We start from the raw sequence: 10,738 nt of genomic DNA, 5'->3' as shown, positions 1-10,738 counted from the left end.
AAAGTGTTCCCTTTGTGTTGTGTGGACTCTACTGTATTAAGCAAGTTTCACATCGTACTATCTCCAAAGAGGAGTCAACAGTCTCTTGGCGTGCAGGCAGTTGTTGCCTGCTTTAAATATTTTTTGGTGTGTTTGTTTGTTTGTTTGTTTGTTTGTTTGTTTGTTTGTTTCAAAACCGAGGGCCTGCCTGCGTTCAGTTCTCAGAGGGGAAAATGGAGTCAAGTCCGAAGTCACTGGCATTTAGGTCATCGGCCATTGACAGTCATAGGAGATGGGAATATCGTCCTTTCTCCAATGGAGACTCACCTGGGTATGCATCAACCACATCTAAGGGCAGGCCTGGGTTAGTACGGGGTGGTGGATGGGGAGGAAGGATCTGGAAAGAGCTTTGCGATGGGAAACTATGATCAGAATGTTGCACAGAAAACAAAATTTGTACTTAAAAAAAAAAAGGCTCCCGATATCTATCCAAAAATGAAAGGAAATAAAAACCGACATCAGAACTTTACTAACTGCAAATGCTCCATCTCCCTGTATCCAACCACTCCACTCCCAGATAGGTAGATGATAGTTTGCACTTCTGTCCCAGTTGGGCTGTCGAGGTTAAGGGAAGGGGAACCACCTCTGTGGTTATGTGATCCACACACGAAATAAAATAAAAGGAGCGGATAAACGTGCCTGGCATTTTAAGATGCTCAATTTCTTTGCAAGCTTCATTTTGTTTCATTCTTTTAAAGGTTTACTTATTTATTTTCACTTACATTGAGTACACTAAAGCCCTTTTCACATACACAGGGCAGTAGAGTGCATGGGATATCCCTTTGCAGAGGGTTGTGAGCCACCATGTGGTTTCTGTGGAATCGAACTCAGGACCTCTGGAAGAGCAGAGCGGTGAGTGCTCTTAACCTCGGAGCCATCTCTCCAGCCCTTGACAAGCTTTATTTAACTAAACATTAAACATGAATCAGAAACGCCAAACCCTGTACATATATGGTCCAGATTCACCCTTACTTAGAAATCCCCGAGCTGGCAGGGCGAGGCTGGGAATTGAGAGTGAGCAAAAAGGAGTCTGCCTCTTTCCCCCAGGGTGTGCTATCAACTCCATTACCATTTCCAAACAGCTGGGTGTGAGTCTAACTAAGGTTTCCTTCAGTCAGACATTTGCCAGGAGCCGGAGCCCTGACAGGACAGCGAGAGCGATGATCAGACATCATTTCACAGTGAAATCATCACTCGCTGATTTCAGGCAGAAAACTTTAGAAAACTCTAAACTCTAAAGAGGCACTGAAGCGTGCTAGGGCAGCAGCAGTACTTCCCCGACTGACCTTCAGGAACCTGCATATTCTCCAGCCCCGCCCCACCCCACCCCCTCTCAGCTAGCTCCTGTCCACCCCCTCCCCTCCCCCCACATACAGGGAGGAGGCCTTGTGTGTGTGTGGGGGGGGGGGCGGCAGCGGGAAGATGCAACTCTCTCTTGAGAGAGAGTTCGGGTCTCCCAAACAAATACATAACTAGAAACTTCATTTATTTACTTTATTTCATCGAGCATACCGTGGAAGAGGGAAAAGGAACAGGGAAGCTAGGCCAACTGGTCGAGCTCCTCCTTTCGTTTTGTTTCAAAAAGGAAAGGAAAAGCCAAAGAACCCCTCTTTTTGGTGAAAGGAACAGAATGGTGAAAGTTGAAACATCGGCTCGCCACTTAATACTTTGGCTTTTAATAAAAGGGACAGCAGATCGACTTCCGAGTTGATTAAGAGAGAGAGAAGAGAGAGAGAGAGAGAGAGAGAGAGAGAGAGAGAGAGAGAGAGAGAGAGAATAAAAACCACAAAACGTTTTGTCGACCAGCCTCCTTTAAACCTCTGTTACACAGGAAGACTGGTCAACCTCATTCCCCCTCCCCCCACTCACACACACACCCCTCCCCCTCCACGGAGAGGTTTAATGAGAGAAGAAAGGTAGAAGAAGAGAGTAAAGGCCAGTCATGAGCACGTGGAGAGAATTTGGGAGGGGAATGGGGAGAGAAGGGACAAAGGGGAAGAGGGGAAGAGAGGAAGAGCAAAAGAGCAAAGAGAGGAGCAAAGAGAGCCAACCTCATATTTTATTTTATTTTTTAAAGATTTATTTATTTTATTTATGCGTAAGAGTACACTGTAGCTATTTTCAGACACACCAGAAGAGAGCATCAGATCCCATTACAGATGGTTGTCAGCCACCTTGTGGTTGCTGGTAATTGAACTCAGGACCTCTGGGAGAAATGTGTGTGTGTGTGTGTGTGTGTGTGTGTGTGTGTGTGTGTGTGTGTGTGCCCGTTAGTTTAAAAATCTGCTGTAGACCTCCCTTTTAATATCTGTTTAACAAATATTTTTACCATATTTAAATTTTATTTATTTTATTTTACTTAAAAATAATAATGAATAAAGAGTCAATGTGAATAAACAATAAAACAAAAATCAAGGTGATCGGGGTTGGGGATTTAGCTCAGTGGTAGAGCGCTTGTCAAGAGTAAGGCCCTGGGTTCGGTCCCCAGCTCCGAAAAAAAGAAAAAAGAAAAAAAAAAATCAAGGTGATCAACAGATACCGACGACTGACATGGAAAAGTTAATAGATCGCCATAAAAACAGAGTAAGTGCGATGTAAACAATAAAAAGATGGGATGGAGAGATGGCTCAGCGGTTAAGAGCACTGACCGCTCTCCAGAGGTCCTGAGTTCAAATCCCAGCAACCACATGGTGGCTCACAACCATCTGTAATGAGACCTGATGCCCTCTTCTGGTGTGTCTGAAGACAGCTACAGTGTACTCACATGCGTTAAAAATAAATAAAAAAAAAAAGAAAACAATAAAGCAGAAATTAAGACGAGGGACACAGAAGGACAAGGGAGATAAAACAATTAAATGTTAACAGACATAAAGTGGGAACGACGGGGTTGGGGATTTAGCTCTGTGGTAGAGTGCTTGCCTAGCAAATGCAAGGCCCTGGATTCAGTCCCCAGCTCTGAAAAAAGAAAAAAGAAAAAAGAAAAAAAAAGAAAAGCGGGAACGAGATGAAGGGCAAATATAGACGACTGAAACGAAATGATGGAATAAATTTATAAAATAATAATAAAATACGAGTAAATACGAATAAATGGCAAACTGGACTTTAATAAATGTTTAAATCAAGGTGAATGACAAATACAATTTAGACAAAAAGTTTTGAAAAATGAAAAGAAATAGAAAGCATATATGAATCAATAACAAGACTGAAGTCACAATGGCCTTGAAGTGACACGGACGACAAACGTGAAAAACATAAATGAAATAATTTCGACAGCCACGGACATTCACATGGTGTGTTGGGAAACACCGCAGTCTTTATTTGGCGAGTAAAAACGCCTCGGGGAACTCTGTACATAGGAGGCTGGGAGCATGAATCACTCTATCTATCTATCTATCTATCTATCTATCTATCTATCTATCTATCTATTTTTTATTTTTCTCTCCCTTACATCTTCCCACCATACCATACGTTTCTCCTTATACAAATCCATAGATTTATATATGTTCTTAATTTCATTTTTTCCTCTGCCACACAGCCCACCACACAGAACCTCTAGATCTCGGGATCCCCTTCTGCCAGCACCAGTGGCAAGGGCACAGCTCCCCAGAGAATTAACTCGATCCGAACATAAGCGCGACAAGAAATTAAAAGTTAAATCGGAAGTGAAACTGAAAATGAAATTTTGGCCGAAAATAAAATAAAATGAAAGGTATAAGTTTTGTGACAATCAAATCATAAATCCCAATTGGGCAAAAAATAAAATTACAAAGTCAAAATTTTGTCCAGTCCACTGTGCTCCTGTGGAATCCCTCCCTGGAACTTGCTCGGTAGAGTAGTCTAGTCCCAAACTCACAGAGGTCTGCCCTGCCTTTCTCTGAAACCTACAGAGCCAGTCAAAACCTACAATCCTTTGTTGTTTGTTTGGCAGTTTGGCAGTTTGTTTGTTCCTGGACAAAAATGTGGGCTCTCTCTGATTCCTATATGTCTGCATGCCAGAAGAGGGCACCAGAACATAAGAGGACACACCACACAGCTCCTGAGAATCCAGAGGGTTTTGTTTTGTTTGTTTGTTTGTTTTTTTTTTTCTTTTCTTTTTTTCCGGAGCTGGGGACCTTGCTCTTCCCAGGGCCTTGCGCTTGCTAGGCAAGCGCTCTACCACTGAGCTAAATCCCCAACCCCGAGAATCCAGGTTTTTGACCAAAACAAAAAACAACAACAGGGGCTGGAGAGATGGCTCAGCGGTTAAGAGCACTGACTGCTCTTCCAGACGTCCTGAGTTCAATTGCCAGCAACCACATGGTGGCTCACAACCATCTGTAATGAGATCTGATTGATCTCTTCTGGTGTGTCTGAAGATAACTGCAGCATACTCAGATAAATAAAAAACAAATCTAAAAAATTAAAAACAACAACAAAAAACACAAAAACAAACAAACAAACAAAACCCCCAAAACTAACAACCTAGAGGGTAGATATCTGCCTGCCCAGGTCTTCTAGTGCTATTTAAGGCTTCCTGTAGATAATAAAGCTTGTGTATCTTTTATCCAGGAACAGAATCATCAAGGCAGGGTAGGAGAGAAGCCCTGTTTGGGATTAAACGTTTCTACAACGTAACAGGAGGAGGCGGAGGGAGAGGCCTCAGACATAAATCTAAAATAGTACAATGGATCATTTTGAAGGCGTGTGGGTGAGGGTGACTGGAGACAGAGTTTTTCTCTGAGTGAGTGTGGAACTCACTGTCCCTGAGCTCAGCCTGTGATGAGAGAGAGAGAGAGAGAGAGAGAGAGAGAGAGAGAGAGAGAGAGAGATCGAATTTTCTGTGTCTCTCTGTCTCTGTCTGTCTGTCTCTCTCTCTCTGTGTCTGTCTCTCTCTCTGTCTCCCTGTCTCTGTCTCTCTTCCTCTCTCTGTCTCTCTGTCTCTCTCTGTCTCTGTCTCTCCCCCTCCCCCATGCGTGTGTTTGTGTGTTCAACCGAGGAGGCAATGGCAGATAAATGTCTGCCCCTCCTCTGTAAGCCAGGCCACTCCATTACTGCCTTTCCTTTTTCTTAGTTTGTTTGGTTTATTCCAAGTTAATTGTATCTGTTTCTTTATTTTCCTCCTCATTTCTTTAGTTGAGTCAGGGGTCTTTGCACAAAAGCCCTGGAAATCAGTACCTGGATCAGGTCTGCAGCCTGCTCACAGAGTTCTACCCACCTTCACCTCTCAAGTGATGCAATCAAAGACATGCAGCACCACACCTGGCTTCTTTTCACATGTACATTTACTTTAGTTCCAATGCTCATTCAGGTCTGAGAGACGGGGGAGGAAGGAGGGAAGAGAGACAGAGAGTGACAGAGAAACAGTTGACCGAGAGGGAGAATTGTAGGTTAATTATTGTTCCGTCTCCTCAATCACGGTCTACTGGTCGCCATCGTGGCAACCATGCCCCGCAACCCTACCTTCGGTAAGATCAAGCATAATGGCGGCAACCATATAATTCCTGCTTAGTCGCACTGAACACTCCGGTCATCACTACCTGTGGAGAATTGTAAGGGGGCTCCTCTGGTCTAGAGAGTAGTACCCTTGAATGAAATGAGGATCACAGCAAGCATTATTTGTTTTGAGATATAAGATGTGGAAAGAACTATATGTGTGGATTTACAGACAGACAGACAGACAGACAGACAGACAGACAGAGAGGACAGGACAGGACAGGACAGGACAGGACAGGACAGGACAGGAGAGAAAAACAAGAACACAAACAAAAACTCAAAATGGAAGTCCGGTTCCAAATAGTCTCTGTCTGCCCTGTCGCTCTAGTGTTGGTGGTCCAGGTTATAAAAGCTTATACATGGGTGGGTGCGGGAAGTGCTGCTGGGTGTTCAGTTCAGGTCCAAGATTATTGCGGGTAACTAGACAACAAAGAAAGCAGTTAGACTGACTCCTACAGTGTTCGGTTTCTGAGTGTGTTATCACACAGAAGAGCCTAACAGAATATGTAATGAATTCTGGCAGCAACAGCAGAAACAACCAATGAGAAAGTGTCCTTATAATACTAGCAACTGCAACAAAATGGCAGACTAGCCAGCTAACAGTTCCCTAGCCATTAACTCATCTGACATAGGCCTTCTTCACGTTGCATCTAGATAGGTCTTCCTGTCTTCCTCTCCAGTGTGTGTGTGTGTGTGTGTGTGTGTGTGTGTGTGTGTGTGTGTGTGTGTGTGTGTAAAGAGAGAGAGAAGGAGGGGGGAGAGAGAGAGAGAGCTTTAGAGAGAGAGAGCTTTAGAGAGAGAGAGAGCTTTAAAATCAGCACTCAAGCCTTTCTCTTCCTATCCCTATCCCAACCCCCCAAACCAGCAGCAAAGCCACCAGCACTCGAGAGACAGAGGAAGATGAAATCTCTAGTCTGAGAAACAAGAGGAGGTAGATAAACAGCCCCCCTCTCTCCTTCATAATTTGTTAAAGTGTTCCCTTTGTGTTGTGTGGACTCTACTGTATTAAGCAAGTTTCACATCGTACTATCTCCAAAGAGGAGTCAACAGTCTTTTGGCGTGCAGGCAGTTGTTGCCTGCTTTAAATATTTTTTGGTGTGTTTGTTTGTTTGTTTGTTTGTTTGTTTGTTTGTTTGTTTTCAAAACCGAGGGCCTGCCTGCGTTCAACAGATCCAAACCCAGTTCTCAGAGGGGAAAATGGAGTCAAGTCCGAAGTCACTGGCATTTAGGTCATCGGCCATTGACAGTCATAGGAGATGGGAATATCGTCCTTTCTCCAATGGAGACTCACCTGGGTATGCATCAACCACATCTAAGGGCAGGCCTGGGTTAGTACGGGGTGGTGGATGGGGAGGAAGGATCTGGAAAGAGCTTTGCGATGGGAAACTATGATCAGAATGTTGCACAGAAAACAAAATTTGTACTTAAAAAAAAAAAAAGGCTCCCGATATCTATCCAAAAATGAAAGGAAATAAAAACCGACATCAGAACTTTACTAACTGCAAATGCTCCATCTCCCTGTATCCAACCACTCCACTCCCAGATAGGTAGATGATAGTTTGCACTTCTGTCCCAGTTGGGCTGTCGAGGTTAAGGGAAAACCACCTCTGTGGTTATGTGATCCACACACGAAATAAAATAAAAGGAGCGGATAAACGTGCCTGGCATTTTAAGATGCTCAATTTCTTTGCAAGCTTCATTTTGTTTCATTCTTTTAAAGGTTTACTTATTTATTTTCACTTACATTGAGTACACTAAAGCCCTTTTCACATACACAGGGCAGTAGAGTGCATGGGATATCCCTTTGCAGAGGGTTGTGAGCCACCATGTGGTTTCTGTGGAATCGAACTCAGGACCTCTGGAAGAGCAGAGCGGTGAGTGCTCTTAACCTCGGAGCCATCTCTCCAGCCCTTGACAAGCTTTATTTAACTAAACATTAAACATGAATCAGAAACGCCAAACCCTGTACATATATGGTCCAGATTCACCCTTACTTAGAAATCCCCGAGCTGGCAGGGCGAGGCTGGGAATTGAGAGTGAGCAAAAAGGGAGTCTGCCTCTTTCCCCCAGGGTGTGCTATCAACTCCATTACCATTTCCAAACAGCTGGGTGTGAGTCTAACTAAGGTTTCCTTCAGTCAGACATTTGCCAGGAGCCGGAGCCCTGACAGGACAGCGAGAGCGATGATCAGACATCATTTCACAGTGAAATCATCACCTGATTTCAGGCAGAAAACTTTAGAAAACTCTAAACTCTAAAGAGGCACTGAAGCGTGCTAGGGCAGCAGCAGTACTTCCCCGACTGACCTTCAGGAACCTGCATATTCTCCAGCCCCGCCCCACCCCACCCCCTCTCAGCTAGCTCCTGTCCACCCCTCCCCTCCCCCCACATACAGGGAGGAGGCCTGTGTGTGTGTGGGGGGGGGGGGGCAGCGGGAAGATGCAACTCTCTCTTGAGAGAGAGTTCGGGTCTCCCAAACAAATACATAACTAGAAACTTCATTTATTTACTTTATTTCATCGAGCATACCGTGGAAGAGGGAAAAGGAACAGGGAAGCTAGGCCAACTGGTCGAGCTCCTCCTTTCGTTTTGTTTCAAAAAGGAAAGGAAAAGCCAAAGAACCCCCTCTTTTTGGTGAAAGGAACAGAATGGTGAAAGTTGAAACATCGGCTCGCCACTTAATACTTTGGCTTTTAATAAAAGGGACAGCAGATCGACTTCCGAGTTGATTAAGAGAGAGAGAAAGAGAGAGAGAGAGAGAGAGAGAGAGAGAGAGAGAGAGAGAGAGAGAGAATAAAAACCACAAAAAACGTTTTGTCGACCAGCCTCCTTTTAAACCTCTGTTACACAGGAAGACTGGTCAACCTCATTCCCCCTCCCCCCACTCACACACACACCCCTCCCCCTCCACGGAGAGGTTTAATGAGAGAAGAAAGGTAGAAGAAGAGAGTAAAGGCCAGTCATGAGCACGTGGAGAGAATTTGGGAGGGGAATGGGGAGAGAAGGGACAAAGGGGAAGAGGGGAAGAGAGGAAGAGCAAAAGAGCAAAGAGAGGAGCAAAGAGAGCCAACCTCATATTTTATTTTATTTTTTTTAAAGATTTATTTATTTTATTTATGCGTAAGAGTACACTGTAGCTATTTTCAGACACACCAGAAGAGAGCATCAGATCCCATTACAGATGGTTGTCAGCCACCTTGTGGTTGCTGGTAATTGAACTCAGGACCTCTGGGAGAAATTTGTGTGTGTGTGTGTGTGTGTGTGTGTGTGTGTGTGTGTGTGTGTGTGCCCGTTAGTTTAAAAATCTGCTGTAGACCTCCCTTTTAATATCTGTTTAACAAATATTTTTACCATATTTAAATTTTATTTATTTTATTTTACTTAAAAATAATAATGAATAAAGAGTCAATGTGAATAAACAATAAAACAAAAATCAAGGTGATCGGGGTTGGGGATTTAGCTCAGTGGTAGAGCGCTTGCCTAGCAAGAGTAAGGCCCTGGGTTCGGTCCCCAGCTCCGAAAAAAAAAAAAAGAAAAAAAAAATCAAGGTGATCAACAGATACCGACGACTGACATGGAAAAGTTAATAGATCGCCATAAAAACAGAGTAAGTGCGATGTAAACAATAAAACAGATGGGATGGAGAGATGGCTCAGCGGTTAAGAGCACTGACCGCTCTCCCAGAGGTCCTGAGTTCAAATCCCAGCAACCACATGGTGGCTCACAACCATCTGTAATGAGACCTGATGCCCTCTTCTGGTGTGTCTGAAGACAGCTACAGTGTACTCACATGCGTTAAATAAATAAATTTAAAAAAAAAGAAAACAATAAAGCAGAAATTAAGACGAGGGACACAGAAGGACAAGGGAGATAAAACAATTAAATGTTAACAGACATAAAGTGGGAACGACGGGGTTGGGGATTTAGCTCTGTGGTAGAGTGCTTGCCTAGCAAATGCAAGGCCCTGGATTCAGTCCCCAGCTCTGAAAAAAGAAAAAGAAAAAGAAAAAAAAGAAAAGCGGGAACGAGATGAAGGGCAAATATAGACGACTGAAACGAAATGATGGAATAAATTTATAAAATAATAATAAAATACGAGTAAATACGAATAAATGGCAAACTGGACTTTAATAAATGTTTAAATCAAGGTGAATGACAAATACAATTTAGACAAAAAGGTTTTGAAAAATGAAAAGAAATAGAAAGCATATATGAATCAATAACAAGACTGAAGTCACAATGGCCTTGAAGTGACACGGACGACAAACGTGAAAAACATAAATGAAATAATTTCGACAGCCACGGACATTCACATGGTGTGTTGGGAAACACCGCAGTCTTTATTTGGCGAGTAAAAACGCCTCGGGAACTCTGTACATAGGAGGCTGGGAGCATGAATCACTCTATCTATCTATCTATCTATCTATCTATCTATCTATCTATCTATCTATCTATTTTTTATTTTTCTCTCCCTTACATCTTCCCACCATACCATACGTTTCTCCTTATACAAATCCATAGATTTATATATGTTCTTAATTTCATTTTTTTCCTCTGCCACACAGCCCACCACACAGAACCTCTAGATCTCGGGATCCCCTTCTGCCAGCACCAGTGGCAAGGGCACAGCTCCCCAGAGAATTAACTCGATCCGAACATAAGCGCGACAAGAAATTAAAAGTTAAATCGGAAGTGAAACTGAAAATGAAATTTTGGCCGAAAATAAAATAAAATGAAAGGTATAAGTTTTGTGACAATCAAATCATAAATCCCAATTGGGCAAAAAATAAAATTACAAAGTCAAAATTTTGTCCAGTCCACTGTGCTCCTGTGGAATCCCTCCCTGGAACTTGCTCGGTAGAGTAGTCTAGTCCCAAACTCACAGAGGTCTGCCCTGCCTTTCTCTGAAACCTACAGAGCCAGTCAAAACCTACAATCCTTTGTTGTTTGTTTGGCAGTTTGGCAGTTTGTTTGTTCCTGGACAAAAATGTGGGCTCTCTCTGATTCCTATATGTCTGCATGCCAGAAGAGGGCACCAGAACATAAGAGGACACACCACACAGCTCCTGAGAATCCAGAGGGTTTTTTTTTGTTTTGTTTGTTTTGTTTGTTTTTTCTTCCTCTTTTTTTTTTTCCGGAGCTGGGGACCTTGCTCTTCCCAGGGCCTTGCGCTTGCTAGGCAGCGCTTACCACTGAGCTAAATCCCCAACCCCGAGAATCCAGGTTT

This window comes from Rattus norvegicus, unplaced genomic scaffold (assembly GCF_021556685.1).
Source record: "Rattus norvegicus strain SHRSP/BbbUtx unplaced genomic scaffold, alternate assembly SHRSP_T2T unassigned-0000113, whole genome shotgun sequence".
In the NCBI taxonomy this organism is placed as follows: Eukaryota; Metazoa; Chordata; class Mammalia; order Rodentia; family Muridae; genus Rattus; species Rattus norvegicus.
Note: the sequence above shows the minus strand (reverse complement) of the source record.